We start from the raw sequence: 22,304 nt of genomic DNA on the forward strand, positions 1-22,304 counted from the left end.
TACCATCAGTCATTTAAAAAAAAAAAAATAGAAAGTTGTAATAGACTATGGTAATGATATGTGAATCACCAGAACATGTGAATATGAAAAAAAAAAGTAAAATGATAGAAGTAGCTGAGGTAAGCAATTAAGAGTTACAATTTCCACATTAATGTTTGCCCTTATACTTGTCAACGTTCCGAAGAGGTTCCTACTCGTCACAGCAACCACCGGCGATCACCCTGGCGATGATCTGAAGCGAAGATATCCGGGTCACGGCACCAATGTAGCCGGCGCGGTCTGCTCGTTGCCGACTACTGCGTTGTGTTCCGGTGCACTGAAGACAAGACACTGGCGTACTTGAAGGCACTTTATTGTGTACAACTCTCTCAATCTGTTCAACATCAAGGAGAGAAAATGTTCAAAACTCTACCCGCGACCAGAATCCGCCTCTCTCAGTCGAGTAGAATGCAGACTCAGTATAATCACATTCAAAAATCCAAGGAATAAAATACAACATAATTGGAAAATAAACATCGCATCTGGTGTATATCTTATGTATGTGTCATATTGCATGTTATCTCTGCCAAAAACTCTGAGCTTTTAGCCTTTACATTAATACTGTGCAACATGACATAAACCATCTTTCAAATAGGTAATACATACAGTAATATGCACGAAGCAACATGTAATCCTTCACATTTGAGCTTTTCAGTGCCATTAAACACTAATCAATACATAAAAACATTTTAAATGAACACATATTTTTAACCTGATATTGGGAATACATACATCAAGGAGACATCAAGGAGAGAAAATGTTCAAAACTCTACCCTCGACCAGAATCCGCCTGACATAAAAAAAACAACTGAAACGTGGGCTTCAACACAAGAGGATAGAATGACGATCGCTAACTTACAGCTAAACAAAACACGAGGTTAGCTAAGTTAGCAATTTCTCAAACTCTCAAAAATAGCTAAATTCACGACACAGCTTGATTAAATGTATGTACACTCATCATATAATATACATACAAGTTACTATGTGCACTGAAACGTTTTAGTTTTAACAGGTATATCAAGTTTATATCACGCCGAAGTGAACACATACCTCTCTCAGTCGAGTAGAATGCAGACTGAGAAAAGCATGAGACAACTCCACATATAACCAAACCAACACTCTAGAGGGCGCACTTACACAACTAACTCTCCCAATATCTGTAAACTACACGAAATGCTGAACAATACAATATTTTGGTGAAATCAACTCACAAAATAAAATAAAAAATAGAAAATGAACGGTTGCAAAAATCTGTAATTCTTTGACCTGTTACATATGCATTACTGTAAAGTTTCGTAGGACTTGGAGACTGAAATATAATACTTTTAGCTAGTTAGCTCACTATTTAGCTACAACACTGACATTGCTAGTACCAGCAAAGATGGTTGGTGGATACATGAAGGTAGTTCATTCTGCTGTTCATTCAGGCTGTTTACCGTAAAAAAAAAAAAGTACATTCGCGTCTACTTAACTGGGTGTGTATCCCATAGACACCAATGCAATAGCACCTTGCTGGGTCTGGTCTACTTAGTTCATTGATTTTCATTGAACCAGGGGGAAAAAAACAGCTAGTGGGGTGTCTCGCTTCCTCTTCCTTCTCTGGTACCAGTCCCGTTCAATAATCTGCAGACTGCGGATACTACTTGCCGCGCCCACTAGGCATCACTTACTATATGCCGCTCCCGCTGCCATTGAAGCTGCTAGCGCTGTCTTTGGCCCACACTCCAGCACAATAGGTGGCGGTAACATAATGCACCAACATCGTTGGATGCCAACCACCGAAAAACCCCACTGAATAAGGAGGCTGCTAGCTAGCTAGGAGACACCTGTACACAGTTTCCTTCCACCCAGCATGCTGAGTGCTGCTTTCAAATCAAATCAAATGTATTTGTCACATCCGCCGAATACAACAGGTGTAGACCTTACAGTGAATTGCTTACTTACAAGCCCTTATTAACCAACAATGCAGTTGTAAGAAAAATAAGTGTGAAGTAAATAATCCGGGTAGCCATTTGATTAGTTGGAGTCTTATGGCTTGGGGGTAGAAGCTGTTAAGAATCCTTTTGGACCTAGACTTGGCGCTCCGGTACCGCTTGCCGTGCGGTAGCAGAGAGAACAGTCTATGAATAGGGTGGCTGGAGTCTTTGACAATTTTTAGGGCCTTCCTCTGACACCACCTGGTATAGAGGTCCTGGATGGCAGGAAGCTTGGCCTCAGTGATGTACTGGGCCGTACGTACTACCCTCTGTAGTGCCTTGCGGTCGGAGGCCGAGCAGTTGCCATACCAGGCAGTGATGCAACCAGTCAGGATGCTCTCGATGGTGCAGCTGTATAACTTTTTGAGGATCTGAGGACCCATGCCAAATCTTTTCAGTCTCCTGAGTGGGAATAAGCTTTGTCGTGCCCTCTTCACGACTGTCTTGGTGTGTTTGGACCATGATAGTTTGTTGGTGATGTGGACACCAAGGAACTTGAAGCTCTCAACCTGCTCCACTACAGCCCCGTCGATGAGAATGGAGGCATGTTCGGTCCTCCTTTTCCTGTAGTCCACAATCATCTCCTTTGTCTTGATCATGTTGAGGGAGAGGTTGTTATCCTGGCACCACACGGCCAGGCCTCCCTATAGGCTGTCTCATTGTCGGTGATCAGGCCTACCACTGTTGTGTCGTCGGCAAACTTAATAATGGTGTTGGAGTCGTGCCTGGCCATGCAGTCATGGGTGAACAGGGAGTACAGGGGAGGGGAGGAGGCCAGGACCAAGTTTGGGAAACCCTGTCCTAGCTAGCTAGCTGCCTCAATGGCAGTAGTAAGTGACACGTACTGGGCGCGGCATGTAGTAAACTCGGTCTGCAGTTAGACCCGTCTCGTTAGGCTAAGCTCTGCTCACATGACTCTCCTACTGCCTGTCCAATGGCTCAGTGGAAGATGAAGTGGCATGATAACTAGCACCTCTCATCTTCATATTCCTTCATCTTCCACTGAGCTTTCACTTGTTGCACTTGTGTTGATTAGCTGGCTGGATCTATCTATTTCCTTGAAAAGCCATTGGATAGGCAGTAGGAGAGTCATGTGAGTTGAGCTTATCCTAACGAGACAGTAAAGTTGACAACCTCTCAACCTCACAGCTCAAATCAATCAAATCACATTTTATTTGTCACATGCTTCATAAACAACAAGTGCAGAGAGAAAAATAATAGAAAGTTAATAACACAAGGAATAAATACACAATGAGTAAGGATAACTTGGCTATATACACAGGGTACCAGTACAGAGTCGATGTGCAGGGGTACGAGGTAGATATGTACAGTACATATGGGTAGGGGTAAAGTGAATAGACAACACGGTAGATAATAAGCAGTAGCAGCTTAGCTATCATTCATATCAGCAGCACCACCCCTGGACAAGCTCACTCATTGGTTTAGTGTAAAATTAATGAAAGTCTTGTTTCTACGCAGATTTGTATTTTATTTCAACCGTTAAACCATTAACCAGGTTCATTAAATTTAAAATTTTAAATTGTAATGCAACTTGATAATTTATATTCTGTTTCAAATGTCTTCACAGGAAACATTGTCAGACACAACCCCACTCCTACATGTCAGCACTTCCTCCTTCCATGGAAGAGTGAGAGAGAGTCATCCTCTGTCCTGGTAGTTAGGAGTGAGCCAGTGGGAGGACAGCAGGACAGTGTGTCACTCCTGTCTGTCAGTCTGTCAGGCCTGGAGGAGTAGGTCACCATGGAATGGCTAGTGTCGGCTGTAGAGAAGGACCTAGGGGTGGACTGTCGGCAGCTGGGTCCAGGGCCCCGGCCTCAAGAGCTTGTGGCCCTGGTCCCCACCCGCTGGGTGATGGGCCTAAGGGAGAGGAGGGTCATCCGTTGTGCCCGTTCAGAGAGCGCCAGTGAGGCAGAGATTCGCACCTATCTCCAGCGCTCCCTGGTGAAGCTGCCTCCTGGCTGGACCCGCGTGTGCATCCAGGGCCTGAGGAAGAGCAAGCTGAGCTACAGGCTGGCAAGGGACCCAGGCTGCCAACTAGTCTCCCAGGATTCTTTCATGAAGACCATTCAGGGGGTATCACAATGTAATTTCAGGTCCTGTTCCAATTTTTTTGGTCAACTTTAATTGCGAAATAACAGCATTATACAGTATTTTAAGCATTTACATTAAAATGTAAAACTCCTAAGAAATGATTTGTAAAATGTTGCCCTGCATTTATGAATGTGTGATAAAAAATGGTTGAGAGTCGTTACGTACTCATATCTGTTTTGGTCCTTTCACAGAAACCTGTGGTGCGAGGCTCATCACAGCCACGTGCAGCCCTATGCAGGGGCTACGTAGCAGATACATGTAGCAGCCATAGATGCTGTGCGCCAAGCGCTGCAGAAGCTCTTCGCTCTACGTTCGTCTCCATCCCCGTGTCGCCATCCCTCTCCTCTGCCAGAGACAAGGACAAAGACAACCCATTCTCCCCAAGCAGCTCCTCCTCCTCTAAGCACCCCTCAGACCAACTGTGTCCTAACGTCCTCTCTGCTGAGTGCCTACTGGAGTCAGCAGACTTGCTCTACGTGGTTCTCCCCTACACCCAGTACTCACTCCACAACATTGTCACCTACAGCCCAGCCAAGCTGGCCAACAGCCATGCCAAAGTGCTGTTCATCCTCTACCAGTTACTGATCGCGTTGCGGGCCTGTCAGGTGTCGGGGCTGTCCTGTGGAGAGCTCTCCCTGCAGGACATAGCGGTGGACGAGCAGCTCTGCAGCTGCCTCAAGGTCACCCTGGCCCATTATGAAGAGCTGGGGGAGGACAGAGAGGCTGACTGCTATGTTACTGAGGGAAAAGTGCCAAGAAGCATCAAGGCGAGGGAGCAGGGCCCAGATGTGAAAAGTGACTGTGATAAGAGGCTGTGCAGGGATTGTTTCGATGAGCTCAAGTCCTTGGTCCTGGACTGGGTCCATGGTAGAGTCAGCAACTTCCGCTACCTGATGGGGCTGAACAGGTTAGCTGGACATTTACATTACATTTTAGTCATTTAGCAGACGTTCTTATCCAGAGCGACTTACAGTTAGTGAATGCATACATGTTTTTATTTTATTTTATTTTTTATACTGGCCCCCGTGGGAAACGAACCCACATCCCTGCCGGCCAAACCCTCCCCTACCTTGGACGACGCTGGACCAATTGTGCACCGCCCATGGGTTTCCCGGTCGTGGCCGGCTGCGACAGAGCCGGCCGCGGCAGGGTGACCTTGAGGCGGCTGCAGAGCTGCTCGTCCACCGCTATGTCCTGCAGGGAGAGCTCTCCACAGGAGACCACTGCGCCACTCGGGAGTCTAAGAAGGGAGGGAGACCCTAACTACCACCCGGTCCTGCCCTGGGTGGTGGACTTCACTGTGCCATATGGGAGGTTCCGGGACCTCAGGCGGTCCAAGTTCAGGCTGAATAAAGGAGACAAGCAGCTGGACTTTACCTATGAGATGACCAAAGAGGCCCTTTCAGCAGTGGTGGCTAACGGAGGTGGGGCAGTCAGTATTATAGGAGACTTGGGTCTGGGTGGGTCTGTAGGCGCCAGTGGTTCAGGGCAGTCTGAACACCTACACGTGCCCCATCAAATCTCAGACGTGTTGTCAGACATCACCTACTACGTCTACAGGGCCCGGCAGACACCCATGTCAGGTCTCAGTGGGAACCGAACGAATACCCAGCCAGTATGGAACGCATCCAGAGCTGGACCCCGGATGAATGTATCCCAGAGTTCTACACAGATCACTCCATATTCTGCTCCATCCACCCTGACATGCCGGATCTGGAAGTTCCCCCATGGTGTAACTCCTGTGAGGAGTTAATCGAGGTGCCTAGAGGTGTCTCAGCAGCTGCACTACTGCTGTCCGGTAAAGAAGCCGTCAAGGCCAAGAACGTGTGCCTGCACCTGGTGGATAACCACACCCATCTGACCAGCTACGGGGAGGTCCAGCTGTTTGACCAGCCCCACCCACCCCGCCTTGCACCTTACCAGTACTCACCACCTGAATCCCCTCTCCTGGGCCCCGCCATTCTCAATGTGCCTCCTCTACAGATCCCACCGCTAGATGCCATGGTGGACGGAATGGTCCCAGAGGCCACGGGGTGTGAGTCAAGTGGCTGGACCATGGTGGACCGAGATGAAGAGCTAGAACAAGGTATGGAGGCTCTGGACTCACTCAGTGGAGGGACCTCCACTGGCACCTCCACTACCTTCTCTGTCCCTCTACCTCTCATCAGCACAGCAAGGTCTGGGGGGAAGACTGGAGGAGAGCAACCAGCCATGGTGGTGTCCCAGTCGCCCAGCTCTTTCTCAGGGGAGGGGGCATCAGGTAATGCCACCAGCGCCCTGGGCTCTGGCATATGCAGTGCCATGGTACAGAGAGGGGGCACCATAAACAAGAAGCACGCAGAGGGGAGTGTGAGTGGTGCCAACAACACAGAAGACTTCAAGATCACCCTGCCTGAGGGCTTCAGTCCACTTCAACCTCTTGAAGAGCTGGAGAAACTGAACAACTTTCTGGTGAAGAGCCTGCATGCACAAGTCTGGCACCAATCTGACTCCAGGAAGGAGAGGACAGGAGCGCCACAATGTCTCCCCTCTCTAGCAGAACTCTACCAGAGGGACATGCAGGCTCTGGGCGTCCTCATAGCAGAGATCTTCTACTCGTCTAAACTGCGGGGCGTGAAACCAGGCACCCCCCTGAGTGAGCGCTTCCAGGCTGTGATAAAGCTATGTTCGGCCAGCCTGCGTGACGTTCCCCTGCCACTGCATCACGCTCTGGAAACACTGATACATCTACGCCAGCACTCCTCCAAAGCCAACGTAGAGAAACCATGTTGTCCTCACCCTCTTCTTTTTAAATACGACCCCATTTATGAGGGTCTCCCGCCCCCAAACCCCTGTCAGTTACTGAGCCCCATCCTCTCCCCGTTGCCTTTCCCCACCTATTTCCCTGCCCTCCACCATTTCATCTACTCCTACCATTCCAAGATGGAGACCACCTGCAGCCTTCAAGGTCGCGATGTGGTCTTCCACCTATGGCAGCAGCTGGAGACACTGTTACAGGGAGTCATCACAGCTGAGGGGCTGGAGCTCCTCCTGCCCTTTGTGCTGGCGCTCATGCTAGAGGAGTCCACTGCTGTGTATGCTGCCTGGTACCTGTTTGAGCCCATCTCTAGGGTACTCGGGCCCAGAAACGCGGCCAAGTATCTCCTGAAGAGAGGGGAAAATGGGGAGAGATCAACAATGTCTGTCTCTTATAGACACTGGCGCAGCCTGCCAGTGATGTTGGACTCAGTGTCTGTAGCTGGCCACTGTGGACATGTAGGTTGGTGTGTAAGCACTGAAGACGCTAACTGTAGTTGGGCTGTAGGCCGTGCCAATGTTTGTGATGACTGTTTTGTAGACCAATGTGGTTTCAGTGTTGAAGGGTCCGACATGCATTGCTCCCAAGTTAGACAAAGAGGTGTAGAATGCCACCTTGGGTCTGCCTGCGCTGTTGACACAGGAGAGAACACAAAATGAAGAATTGTAAATATTGTTCAATACATCAAGTTTGTTCAATAAATCATGTTGAACTGGATTTATTGAACAATATTTACAGTTTTTTGCATAACATTTGTGTTAAGTTCACATCTGTTTTACCTGCATTCTGACTTCAAATCCCACAACTGGCTCTCACTGGTTGTCATTCTGGCCTCCAAGGCTAAAATACCAAAGGAAAAAAACATTCAACATTGAAAAACAATTAGGCTGTGACACTCTGGCTCCGGGACTTTTGTATTTGAGCCAGGGTGTATTTGTTTTGTTGGGTTTTGTTGTGGGGTTTTGTTGTATAGGGTGTATTCGTTTGGTTGTGTTTTGGGTGAGTTATTTGTAGTGTCGTGTGACTCCCAATCGGAGGTAACGAGTGTCAGCTGTCGGCTCGTTATCTCTGATTGGGAGCCATATTTAAACTGTTTGTGTTCTCATGTGGGTTGTGGGTTTTTGTTCCGTTTCGGTCAGTGTACCGTGGACTTCATTGAGTCGTCTTTTGTTTTGTATTACGTGCTTTACTCAAATAAAGTCATGTTTCTTGGACACGCTGCGCCTTGGTCATACTTAGACGACATAGACGACCGTGACAGAAAAACCCACCGTAAAAGGACCAAGCAGCGTGTCAAGCGGCAACAGGACCTACCTACACAGGATTTATGGACGCCTATCAAGGATTCATGGACATGGGAGGAGATACTGGATGGAAAGGGTCCTTGGGCACAACCGGGAGAATATCGCCGCCCTCGTGAAGAGCTGGAGGCAGCTAAAGCCGAGAGGAGGTGGTATGAGGAGGCAGCACGGAGTCGAGGCTGGAAGCCCGTGGGTACTACCCAAAAATTTCTTGGGGGGGGGCTTAAAGGGAGTGTGGCGAAGTCAGGTAGGAGACCTGCGCCTACTCCCTGGACTTACCGTGGAGAGCGAGAGTACGGGCAGACACCGTGTTACGCAGTAGAGCGCATGGTGTCTCCTGTACGCAGGCATAGCCCGGTTCGGTACATTCCAGCTCCACGTATCGGCCGGGCTAGATTGAGCGTTGAGCCGGATGTCATGAAGCCGGCCCAACGCATCTGGCCACCAGTGCGTCTCCTCGGGCCGGCTTACATGGCACCAGCCTTACGCATGGTGTCCCCGGTTCGCCCACATAGGCCGGTGCGGGTTATTCCACCTCCCCGTACTGGTCGGGCGACGGGGAGCATCAACCCGGGTAAGGTTGGGCAGGCTCAGTGCTCAAGGGGGCCAGTAAGCCTGCACGGTCCGGTAGTTCCGGCGCCACCTCCCCGCTCCAGTCCAGTACCACCAGTGCCTACACCACGCACTAGGCTTCCTGTACGTCTGCAGAGCCCTGTGTCTCCTCCACGCACTAGCTGTATGGTGCGTGTCTCCAGCCTTTTCCCCACCAGTGCCTACACCACGCACCAAGCCTCCTGTGTGTTCCCCGAGTCCTGTGCGTCCTGTTGCTGCTCTCCGCACTAGGCCTTATGTGCGTCCCCAGGGTCCAGCATGCCCTGTTCCTGCTCTCCGCACTAGGCCTTATGTGCGTCCCCAGGGTCCAGCATGCCCTGTTGCTTCTCCCCGCACTAGCCCTGAGATGCGTGTCCTCAGCCCGGTACCTCCAGTTCCGGCACCACGCACCAGGCCTACGGTGCGCCTCAGACGGCCAGAGTCTGCCGTCTGCCCAACGGGGCCTGAACTGCCCGTCTGCCCTAAGGCGCTTGAACTGGCCATCTGTACTGAGCCTGCAAAGCCGCCCGTCTGCCATGAGCCTTCAAAGCCGTCCGCCAGACCGGAGCCGCTAGAGCCTTCCGCCAGACAGGATCAGCCAGAGCCTTCCGCCAGACAGGATCAGCCAGAGCCTTCCGCCAGCCATGAGCAGCCAGATCCGTCAGCCAGCCATGAGCAGCCAGATCAGTCAGCCAGCCATGAGCAGCCAGATCCGTCAGCCAGCCATGAGCAGCCAGATCCGTCAGCCAGCCATGAGCAGCCAGATCCGTCAGCCAGCCATGAGCAGCCAGATCCGTCAGCCAGCCATGAGCAGCCAGATCCGTCAGCCAGCCATGAGCAGCCAGATCTTTCAGCCAGCCATGAGCCGTCCAGCCAGGATCCGCCAGAGCCGTCCAGCCAGTATCCGCCAGAGTCAGCCAGCCAGGATCCGCCATTGAGTCCGGTGCTGTCCCTTAGCCCGATGCTGTCCCTTAGCCCGATGCTGTCCCTTAGCCCGATGCTGCCTCTTAGCCCGGTGCTGCCCCTAAATCCAGGTGGGGTAAGTTGGAGGGTGGTCATGTGGAGGAGGCTAGGGAAGCGGGTGGTGACTAAGGTGGGGTGGGGACCACGACCAGGGCCAGAACCGCCACCGTGGACAGACGCCCACCCAGACCCTCCCCTAGACTGTATGCTGGTGCGCCCGGAGGTCGCACCTTTAGGGGGGGGTACTGTGACACTCTGGCTCCGGGACTTTTGTATTTGAGCCAGGGTGTATTTGTTTTGTTGGGTTTTGTTGTGGGGTTTTGTTGTATAGGGTGTATTCGTTTGGTTGTGTTTTGGGTGAGTTATTTGTAGTGTCGTGTGACTCCCAATCGGAGGTAACGAGTGTCAGCTGTCGGCTCGTTATCTCTGACTGGGAGCCATATTTAAACTGTTTGTGTTCTCATGTGGGTTGTGGGTTTTTGTTCCGTTTCGGTCAGTGTACCGTGGACTTCATTGAGTCGTCTTTTGTTTTGTATTACGTGCTTTACTCAAATAAAGTCATGTTTCTTGGACACGCTGCGCCTTGGTCATACTTAGACGACATAGACGACCGTGACATAGGCCTATTTGCTCAAAAGTGCACTTGGAAGACCTCCCACATCCCACTGTCACAGTCTGAAATATACCCTACTCTTGTTTGTAGCAAATAACTGTAAGTCGCTCTGGATAAGAGCATCTGCTAAATGACTAAAATGTAAAAACAAAAATGTAAATGTTATTTTAATGGACAAAAAAAGTTGCTTTTCTTTTGAAAACAATGACATTTCTAAGTGACCCCAAACATTTGAACGGTAGTGTACTATAATATCAAAATACTACATTTTATGTCTAAAAAGCAATATCCATCTTACCTCTATATTGTTTGTTTTATGTCCTGCAGATTCGAGAAGAAAGATGACGAGTTCAACGGGAAAGTGAGCCAGGTAGCCTGTAGCCTTAATTCTGGCATAGAATCCAGCCTAGCTGACGCGATGCAATTTTCCTGATTTTTGACCCAAAAAATTCTCAGGCCTCTATTGATTTAGTCACTAATTCTGGCCATCCTACTACATGATATTATCTTAACATCTTCAACTGTTCTAAAAGGTGTATGTTCTCTCACATCACTCCTTGACTACAGTAGATTAATCATACACATGCACACTATTTGCATGTGGATGATAAACACCTTTGGTTTGAGTTGGTTTGCGGTAGTGCTCCTTTCAGTGTAGGTCCTAATCAAATCAGATTTTATTTGTCACATACACGTGTTTAGCAGATGTTATTGCGGGTGTAGCGAAATGCTTGTGCTTCTAGCTCCGACAGTGCAGTAATATCTAACAAGTAATATCAAACAATTTCACAACATATACCCAATACACACAAATCTAAGTAAGGAATGGAATTAAGAATATATACATATATGGATGAGCAATGACAGAGCGGCATGGACTAAGATACAGTAGAATAGTATAGAATAGTATAATGAGACTCTACCAGTGTTCTTGGTCTTCAGCTCCTCCACCTGTTTCTCACTGTCCCTCAGTTTGGCCTCCATGTTTCTCAGCTCCACTGTCTGTTCCGCCACCATGTCTCACAGCGATCTCATTTCAGTCCAGATGTCAGGGCTGATACTTTCACTCCCTTTGACCGTCGCTCCACTATCCCTACACTACACACATCCAGAAAATACCAAGTTGAATGCTACAGTGCTGGACTTTGCCCTGGACAAATGTAGCCTGAAATCCAGACCTATTTTCTGCTAACATTACACTCCTTCAAATCAAAATCAAATCAAATTGTATTTGTCACATGCGCCGAATACAACAGGTGTAGACCTTACCGTGAAATGCTTACTTACAAGCCCTTAACCAACAATTCAGTTTTAAGAAAATAGAGATAAGAAAATATTTACAAAAATAATAACAATAATTTTTTGTTTTATTTTACCTTTATTTAACTAGGCAAGTCAGTTAAGAACAAATTCTTATTTACAATGACGGCCTACACCGGCCAAACCCGGACGACGCTGTGCCAATTGTGCGCCACCCTATGGGACTACCAATCACGGCCGGTTGTGATACAGCCTGGAATTAAACCAGGGGGTCTGTAGTGACGCCTCAAGCACTGAGATGCAGTGCCTTAGACCGCTGCGCCAATCGGGAGCCCAGTAATAATGAGGCTATATACAGGGGGTACCGGTACCAAGTCAATGTGCGGGGGTACAGGTTAGTCAAGGTAATTTGTACATGTAGGTAGGGGTAAAGTGCTCTGCCTTATGCGAAACAATGTTTGGAGTGGAATGTTACCACAAACAGACTTCTACACAGGCTAGGACAAATGAGTGCTGAACTGAACTTTACCCCCACATGAACAGGCATGGCAGCAGATTTCAAGTTTTAGTTGCTCATTGTGTTTGATATCTCACCCCCCACTGGGAATGGGCTTTGGCAGAGGGGGCGAGGATTTTGTTAGGAGAGATTGGAAAGCATTTTCCCCCAGAACCCAAATCGATTAGTGAGAGATTTGGTTTTGGGTGCAGAGAATATCAGTTGTCATTGTTGTGTTGACTGTATAACACTGATAACTGATTTCTCCCTACAGACACAGTCTGCAAGACCGTTAGATGGCTGTCTGCAGAGCTTGGACCCACAGTGACGTCTCGATATCTGGCCAGGAATCAGCTCCGGCTGCTCACCACCTGCTACATTGGAGAGTAACTGATGGATAGTTGGCACGAAAAGGACTTTCAAATACTGAAAGAGTTTGCTGTAACGGTTCTTACATACTATAGAAAACACCAAGTCACCACACTATCTATTGTCCTGGTTGAAATATGACACAATCAGCCAGTTCACACTTCTAAATAAATTTGACTGTGCTTACTACAGAGATCCTATTAAATTAGGATATCCCTATTAAATCAGGGATTATATATGTCATTCTATAGTGCCTACGGTTGAAAATGGAAATGTCATAGTTTTTATCCCTCAAGTGTATGCACTCGCTCTCGTCTCCCTCAAACCAACCAGGCCCTGAGAAGCACCAGTTTGTGGCTCCGGTGGTGTCGGAGGAGAGCAGCCTGGAGTGTGTTGGGATGGGCAGTGTGTATGAGAAGAAGCCTGTGGTAGGAGACCAGACAGCAGGACCAGTTCTGGACTGTCTCATCTATATCGCACACCTCTATGGAGAGCCTGTACTCAACTACCAGTACCTGCCCTACATTGGATACCTGGTAATACTGTCTTTTATTTCAATGCCCTCGCTATGGGTGCATCTCAAATGGCTCCCTATTTCCTATATAGTTGACTATTTTTGACCAGTGTCCGGTGCCATTTGAGTAGGGCTGACCCCATTTAGTCGACTGGTCGATTGTTTGGTCGATAGGCTGTTGGGCGACCGAGATGTTTTTAGTAGAGCAGTGGCAAATTGATAAAAAAATATTATGGCACACGAGACAGCTGTCTGATTCACGCCTGTCTGAGTGGACTAATCCATTGTGGAGGCACACCAGTATCACTTGTAGTACATTTACCCTTAATTACCATCATTTATCATCTACAATGTTTGTTTGGTTACTGTAATTTCTGTTAATGCATTCAATATATTATTATTACATTCTTACCTTTGTCATTGTAGGAGTGGATACGTTGTTTGCAGAGCACACAACCTAGGCTACACTTGTGAGAAAAAAGTTTTGGTTTATTTCATTCCATTTACGAGTTTTGTTTGGAGCGCTCCTGTCAATCTTGAGTAAGGACACGCACTTGATTATGCATAGAAGTAGGCCTAGGCTACCTGGCCTGTGCGCAAATGTAGGCTTATAAATGTGCCCATTTGGGGATCTGATAGTATTTCTGGTTGTCTTAACTCACTGAGGGGGAGCTTGGAGTTTAGTCAAAGTGAAATTCTCACACTCCAATTTTTACCTTGGCACTCACAGCCAAGGTAAAAACCCTAGATTCGAACATGGATTGCCTACTCACGGAAAGCAGGGTGATGAGGGAGTCGCTACTAGACATACAAACCTGAAACGTGTGAAAATCTAATATTTTCTGGGATTCCTGAGGACACATCCAATAATCCAGAGGGTGCGATCAGAGAGTTCATGCAGTCTGCCTTAAAATTTCCTCTAGAGACTGTAAACAAGGTGGATTTCCACCAAGTGCACAGTCTTGGAGCTTCAAGACCAAGGGTCCCCGACCTATCATCGCAAAATTTGAACACTACCAACAAAAGGATCTGATCAAAAGCAGGGGAAGGGAGCTTAAAGGGACCAAATTCGGTCTCAATTACAAATTTCCCCTGGAGAGAAACGAACGTCGCAAGAGGCTGTATCTTGTACAGAGGCAACAGGGGGAGAGGGGTAAGCGTGCCTTTCTCATTGTGGACAAACTCTTTATAGACGGACAGCTTTTCAGAGACAGCTCCATAACACCATGGCTGTGCTAAACTCTACGGGGACATCAGGTTACAGAAAAAAATAATGGGGACTGTGAAATTTCAGAACAAAATGAAGTTGATACAGTGAGGGGAAAAAAGTATTTGATCCAATGCTGATTTTGTACGTTTGCCCACTGACAAAGACATGATCAGTCTATAATTTTAATGGTAGGTTTATTTGAACAGTGAGAGACAGAATAACAACAACATAAAATCCAGAAAAAAGCATGTCAAAAATTTTATAAATTGATTTGCATTTTAATGAGGGAAATAAGTATTTGACCCCTCTGCAAAACATGACTTAGTACTTGGTGGCAAAACCCTTGTTGGCAATCACAGAGGTCAGACGTTTCTTGTAGTTGGCCACCAGGTTTGCACACATCTCAGGAGGGATTTTGTCCCACTCCTCTTTGCAGATCTTCTCCAAGTCATTAAGGTTTCGAGCCTGACGTTTGGCAATTCGAACCTTCAGCTCCCTCCACATATTTTCTATGGGATTAAGGTCTGGAGACTGGCTAGGCCACTCCAGGACCTTAATGTGCTTCTTCTTGAGCCACTCCTTTGTTGCCTTGGTCATCTGTTTTGGGTCATTGTCATGCTGGAATACCCATCCACGACCCATTTTCAATGCCCTGGCTGAGGGAAGGAGGTTCTCATCCAAGATTTGACGGTACATGGCCCCGTCCATCGTCCCTTTGTTACAAAAATGAAGTCTCCAACACAGGAACGCTACCAAAAATAATGTGCAGAAACTCGTTACTAAAGATGGAGTCATCCATGATTCTCCGAATGATATTTCAAAAGAGGAAGCTAAATATTTTAAGCCGATGTTTTCTTTTCCGTCTCATCCTCACCCTCTGCATAACGATTACTGTAAGGAATAATTTCCAAATAATTAAAAAAAGGACAAATTTACAAATGCACAAAAAGATCAGTGCGAAGGCCAAATTACAGAGGATTAACTTTTTGAGGCTATTAAATCCTTTCGGTCTGGAAAACTCCCAGGGCTTGATGGCATACCAGTAGAGGTATATTGTATTTTCTGATATACTCAAAGCTCCATTATTAGCTTGTTTTAACTGCTCCTATAGAAATGGTAGACTGTCAGGTACTCAGCAGGAAGGTCTGATTTCACTATTATTAAAACAAGACCCAGATGGCAAATATAAAGATCCAGTCTATCTAAAAAACTGGAGGCCTCTTACACGTCAATGTTGTGATGCAAAAATACTAGCAAAATGCATAGCACTCAGGATTAAAAAGGTTTGACCAGGTATTGTTCATCCTGATCAGACACGTTTTTTACATGGACGATACATTGGAGACAATATACGACAACTACTAGAAATAATAGAACAATGTGAAACATCTAAGAAGCCAGGCCTGGTATTCACAGCGGATTTTGAAAAGGCCTTTGATAAAGTAAGACTGGATTTTATATACAGTGCATTCGGAAAGTATTCAGACCCCTTGACTTTTTCCACGTTGTTACCTTACAGCCTTATTCTAAAATTGATTAAATTGTTTTTTCCCTCATCAATCTACACACAATACTCAGTACTTTGTTGAAGCACCTTTGGCAGCGATTACAGCCTTGAGTCTTCTTGGGTATGACACTACAAGCTTGGCACACCTGTATTTGGGGAGTTTCTTCCATTCTTCGCTGCAGATCCTCTCAAGCTCTGTCAGGTTGGATGTCGCTGCACAGCTATTTTCAGGTCTCTCCAGAGATGTTCGATCGGGTTCAAGTCCGGGCTCTGGCTGGGCCACTGAAGGACATTCATAGACGAAGCCACACCTGCATTGTCTCCTGACTAGTCTCCCAGTTCTTGCTGCTGAAAAACATCCCCACAGCATGATGCTGCCACCACCATGCTTCACCGTAGGGATGGTATTAGCCAGGTGATGAGCGGTGCCTGGTTTCCTCCAGATGTGACACTTGGCATTCAGGCCAAAGAGTTCAGTCTTGGTTTCATCAGACCAGAGAATATTGTTTCTCATGGTCTGAGAGTCCTTTAGGTGCCTTTTGGCAAACTCCAAGCGGGCTGTCATGTGCCTTTTACTGAGGAGTGGCTTCTGTCTGGCCACTCTACCAAAAAGGCCTGATTGGTGGAATGCTGCAGAGATGGTTGTCCTTCTGGAAGGTTCTCCCATCTCCACAGAGGAACTCTGGTGCTCTGTCAGAGTGACCATCAGGTTCTTGGTCACCTCCCTGACCAAGGCCCTTCTCCCCCGATTGCTCAGTTTGGCCGTGCGGCCAGCTCTAGGAGGAGTCTTGGTGGATCCAAACTTCTTCCATTTAAGAATGATGGAGGCCACTGTGTTCTTGGGGACCTTCAATGTTGCAGAAATGTGTTGGTACCCTTCCCCAGATCTGTGCCTTGACAGAATCCTGTCTCGGAGCTCTACGGACAATTCCTTAGACAGGTGTGTGCCTTTCCAAATCATGTCCAATCAATTTAATTTACCACAGGTGGGCTCCAATCAATCAAATTGTAGAAACATCTCAAGGATGATCAATGGAAACAGGATGCACCTGAGTTCAATTTCAAGTCTCATAGCAAAAGGTCTGAATACTTATGTAAATAAGGTATTTCTGTTTTCTATCTGTAATACATTTGCAAACATTTCTAAAAACCAGTTTTTACTTTGTCATTATGGGGTATTGTGTGTAGATTGATGAGGCAACAAAAAAAATGTAATCAATGTAAGGCTGTAACGTAACAAAATGTGGTAAAGGTGAAGAGGTCTGAATACTTTCCGACTGCACTGTATAAATGCCTGGATTTTTTTCAAATTTGGTGAGTCTCTTATTCAATGGGTAAAAGTAATGTATAGCAACCCCAGTGTCACGCTCTGGCTCCGGGACTTTGTATGTTGAGCCAGGGTGTGTTCGTTTCGTTGTGTTCTGTTTGGTTGGGTTGTCTATGTGGTTGTTTCCTTGTTTGGTCGTGTGACTCCCAATCAGTGGTAACGAGTGTCAGCTGTCGGCTCGTTATCTCTGATTGGGAGCCATATTTAAACTGTGTGTTTTCACCTTGTGTTTGTGGGTTTTTGTTCCTGTACAGTCATTGTCACTGTGGACTTTACGATCGTCATTTGTTTTGTGGTTTTCGTGTTAGGCTTTAATTAAATAAAGTAATGTTCGTATCGCACGCTGCGCCTTGGTCCACTCATTTCGTAGACGATCGTGACAGAAAAACCCACCGTAAAAGGACCAAGCAGCGTGTCCAGGAGCAAGGAGGCTGGACATGGGAGGAAGCGCCGGGTAAGGAGATCGAGAGGCTGGCGATGGCCCAGGTGGGCAAATCGTGGTCCTGGGAGGACATGTTCGGGGGCAAGGGACCTTGGGGTAGGATCAAGGCCCTGGCGAGAGAGGAGCAACGGCGTCAGCAGGGCCATCGTCGGAAGGACGAGAGGCAACCCCAAGAAATTTTTTGGGGGGGGCACATGGCTTGGGCGGCTGGGCAGCAGGAGGCTGCCACAGGGCAATTTGGAGAGGAGGCCACCGGGTTTTGGGGGCCAGAAGGCAGGTTGGCGAGGCCGGGATGGAGAGCGGAACCAACTTCCCGTACTCAGGCATGGCAGCATGGGACGGGGCAGGTTCCGCGGTATGCGGAGCAGCGTGACGGTGCCACGAGTGGTCCGGCACAGTCCTGTACGTCCTGTGCGAGCACCCCGCACGTGTCGTGCGAAGGGGGGTATGCAGCCAGGACGGAGTGTGCCGGCTCAACGCTCGTGGTCTCCTATGCCTCTCCGCGGTCCCGGATATCCTGCTCCAGTATCACGTGCTGTCATGTCGGTACGGGTACACAGCCCTGTACGTCCTGTGCGGATGCCTCACACAGAGTGTGTGAAGGTAGGCATTCAGCCGGGACGGGTTGTGGCCGCTCTTCATTCCAGGTCTCCTATCCGTCTCCACAGTCCGGTGAGGCCTGTCCCTGCTCCACGCACTAAGTTAATGGTGCGCGTTGCCAGCCCAGCCCGGCCTGTCCCTGCTCTACGCACAAAGCCTACGGTGTGCGTCGCCAGTCCAGCCCGGCCTGTTCCTGCTCTACGCACAAAGCCTACGGTGTGCGTCGCCAGCCCAGCCCGGCCTGTTCCTGCTCTACGCACAAAGCCTACGGTGTGCGTCGCCAGCCCAGCCCGGCCTGTTCCTGCTCCACGCACAAAACCTACGGTGTGCGTCGCCAGCCCAGCCCGGCCTGTTCCTGCTCTACGCACAAAGCCTACGGGGTGCGTCGCCAGCCCAGCCCGGCCTGTTCCTGCTCCACGCACAAAACCTACGGTGTGCGTCGTCAGCCCAGCCCGGCCTGTTCCTGCTCCACGCACAGAGCCTACGGTGTGCGTCGTCAGCCCAGCCCGGCCTGTTCCTGCTCCACGCACAGAGCCTACGGTGTGCGTCGCCAGCCCAGCCCGGCCTGTTCCTGCTACTCGCACCAAGCCAAGGGTGCGAGTCGTCAGCCGGATCCAGCCTGTTCCTGCTACTCGCACCAAGCCAAGGGTGCGAGTCGTCAGCCTGGTTCAGCCCGTTCCTGCTACTCGCACCAAGCCAGGGGTGCGAGTCGTCGGCCTGGTCCAGCCCGTTCCTGCTACTCGCACCAAGCCAAGGGTGCGAGCCGTCAGCCTGATCCAGCCCATTCCTGCTACTCGCACCAAGCCAGGGAGGCGAGTCGTCAGCCTGGTGAGGCCCGTTCCGAATCCACGCATCAAGCCTAGGGTGCGTATCGTCGGCCAGGTCCGGTCTGTTCCTGCCTCACGCGCCAAGCCAGGGGTGCGCGTCGTCAGTCCAGATCCTACCAGCTGGGTCAGATCGGACCGGGGGCGCTACGGGGGGATTGAAGAAGGGTGGTGGTCAAGCCCGGAGCCGGAGCCGCCTCCGAGGAGTAATGCCCACCCAGCCCTCCCCTGTTTGGGGGTTTTGAGGCGCGGTCGCAGTCCGCGCCTTTAGGGGGGGGTACTATCACGCTCTGGCTCCGGGACTTTGTATGTTGAGCCAGGGTGTGTTCGTTTCGTTGTGTTCTGTTTGGTTGGGTTGTCTATGTGGTTGTTTCCTTGTTTGGTCGTGTGACTCCCAATCAGTGGTAACGAGTGTCAGCTGTCGGCTCGTTATCTCTGATTGGGAGCCATATTTAAACTGTGTGTTTTCACCTTGTGTTTGTGGGTTTTTGTTCCTGTACAGTCATTGTCACTGTGGACTTTACGATCGTCATTTGTTTTGTGGTTTTCGTGTTAGGCTTTAATTAAATAAAGTCATGTTCGTATCGCACGCTGCGCCTTGGTCCACTCATTTCGTAGACGATCGTGACACCCAGGTGTAAAATAGTAAATAGCGGCAACATCTCCGAGTTTTGAACTGTCAAGAGGAGTTAAACAAGGGTGTCCGCTGTCACCATATCTATTCGTTATGGCCATTGAAATGCTAGCTATTAAAATCATATCAAATAAAACAACATTAGAGGATTAAAAATCCAAGGCTTAAAAACAAAGGTGTCCATGTATGCCGATGACTCAAGTTTTATATTATGTCTGCAAGCTAGATCCCTGCAATGTCTCATTGAAGATCAAGATAACCTTTCTGGCATCTCTGGACTAAAACCTAATTATGATAATTATATTACGTATTGGATCTATTAGGAAACACAACTTTTACATTATCCTGCAGTTTACCTATAAAATGGGCTGACATTGAAGTAGACATACTTGGTATTCATATCCCAAAATATATAAATGAGCTCTCCACAATGAATTTCAATAGAAAACTAGTCAAAATAGACAAGATCCTGCAACCATGGAGAGGTAAATACCTGTCTATTTATGGAAAAATTACACTGATTAACTCCTTAGTCATATCTCAGTTTACTCATTTATGGCGCTGCCTACTCCTGATGATTCGTTTTTCAAATCATATGAGCAAAAATATTTTGCTTTGTCTGGGATGCTAAACCAGACAAGATAAAGCATGCCTATCTATATAATGAATATGAACTGGGTAGGTTGAGATTATTACATATAAAAGCACTAAACATCTCTCTAAAAGCTTCACTTATACAAAAGTTTTACTTGAACCCTAAAATGGTTCTCAAGTAGATTAATAAGAAAAGCTCATCCATTGTTTAAAAATGGCCTTCTTGCCTTTTGTGCAGATTGCCATGTCACATTTTTTTATTCATTGAAAATTAAACCTTCAAAGTATCTCTTTTTCAAGCATTGCAGAGCTGGTTACGATTTGAATTTCATCCCCCAGAAAAGATAGAACAAATATTATGGTTGAACTCAAATGTGCTGGTTGGTAAAAGAGCTTTAATTATGATATTTCGTTTTTTAAATGATATTGTAAATTGGAATGGTGGAGTTATATCTTTCATGGAGCTATCAGAATTGTATGGGAAGGTCTGCTCAATCCAAGATTACAACCAATTGATTACAACATTACCCCAAAAATGGAGGAGGCAGTTGGCAGCGGGAGGAGGTAGGGCACTGGTTTGTCTGCCCGATATATATAAAGGATCAAAACTGGCAGAGGATTATTTTTTTGCATAAATAGGAAAGTATACCAGTTTCATTTCAGCACCAGGATGTTCACAGCTGTGCCATTCAGATTGCAAAATGGGTGGGAAGAGATTTTTGATGTACCGATTCCATGGCACAGAGTATATTTGTTGATATATAAAACAACGCAATATTCAAGACATCATGATTTTCAGCTAAAATTATTGTACAGAATTCTTGCCACCAACAAAATGTTGAATATTTGGGGCATACAATCATCGCAGCTCTGCAGATTTTGTTGTGAGGATACAGAATCAGTAGACCTTTTGTTCTGGTATTGCCCTCAGGTTGCCTGATTCTGGTCTCAGGTTCAGGAATGGCTGGAAAAGCGTAACATTAATCTAAAATTAACCCTAGAAATAGCATTGTTGCGAGATCTGGAGAGACCTGGTCAGTCAATTACTAATATATTAATACTCTTAGTAAAAGTATTTCTCTTCAACTTGCAATCTGTGGATTCTATTTGATTAAATTCAAATTAAATGTTAAACATCACAACATAGTTGAAAGATATATGGCGCGTAGAAATCCTAAGAGGGTGGTCAGCAGAGATGGGTGGGTTGGGCTGAGGGAAAATGAGGGCTGGGGATGTGGGAGTGGAGTTGCTGGGCGTGGTATAGAATGACGGTCAAAGATAAAAGTAAAAAATGAAGTCAAAATAAACACACAAAAGTACGTTTGAATGACACTGAGAAGCAACGCTGTTACATCCAATGCCTGTTTGCCTGAGGCTGATGTCGCGCAGGTGCTTGTACGCGTGTACATATAATAGTGCCACACGTACACTCAAACGCATACAGCACAGTCGGCCTTGCTGTTTTGGTTGAGGGGCAGCTCTCAGGGAACTGTGGGGGGATCTTGGATGGTTGGTGACCTGGCGGTTGGGAGCTTGGGCCGGTGGCCGATAGGTCGCTGGTTCGGGTCCCTGATTTGACTTGGTAGGAGATCTGTCGACGTGCCCTTGGGCGGGGCGCTTGACCCAGGTTGCTCATGTGGGTCGCTCTGGATGGGAGTCTGCTAGATGACTGAATGTAATGTAAATGTTGAGCGGCTTCACTGCAGGTAGATTGTATGTTTTTAATATTGAATAAAAAGTTAATAGTTGATACAATGTTTTAAGGTCCTTGCAGACAGGCCATGCATAGCCAATGTGATTATATTTTTTTGTTGGTACTTTCTACCCCTTTTTACCCCTTTTTCTCCCCAATTGGTAGTTACAGTCTTGTCCCATCGCTGCAACTCCCGTACGGACTCGGGAGAGGCGAAGGTCGAGAGCCATGTGTCCTCCGAAACACAACCCCGCCAAGCTGTACTGCTTCTTGACACACACTGCTTGCTTAACCCGGAAGCCAGTCGCACCAATGTGTCGGAGGAAACACTGTACAGCTGGAAACCGAAGTCAGCGTGCATACGCCCGGCCCGCCACAAGGAGTCGCTAGAGCACGATGGGTTAAGGACATCCCGGCCGGCCAAACCCTCCACTAACCCGGA

The 22,304-nt window shown here is 47.8% G+C and overlaps 1 protein-coding gene and 1 pseudogene across 1 annotated transcript in view; one reads left to right on the forward strand and one right to left on the reverse strand.

Annotated features, from left to right (window-relative positions):
• The window catches only part of LOC121559873 (replication protein A 70 kDa DNA-binding subunit-like), a 62,384-nt gene extending 50,888 nt beyond the window's left edge, over nt 1–11,496 (reverse strand). Inside the window, exon 1 of the mRNA XM_041872951.2 lies at nt 11,316–11,496. The gene's annotated coding sequence lies outside the window, so the exon portion shown is untranslated. The remainder of the gene's footprint in view (nt 1–11,315) is intronic.
• Nucleotides 3,326–22,304, forward strand: part of LOC121556807 — a 33,036-nt pseudogene continuing 14,057 nt past the window's right edge.

The sequence above is a fragment of the Coregonus clupeaformis genome, chromosome 5 (assembly GCF_020615455.1).
Source record: "Coregonus clupeaformis isolate EN_2021a chromosome 5, ASM2061545v1, whole genome shotgun sequence".
In the NCBI taxonomy this organism is placed as follows: domain Eukaryota; kingdom Metazoa; phylum Chordata; class Actinopteri; order Salmoniformes; family Salmonidae; genus Coregonus; species Coregonus clupeaformis.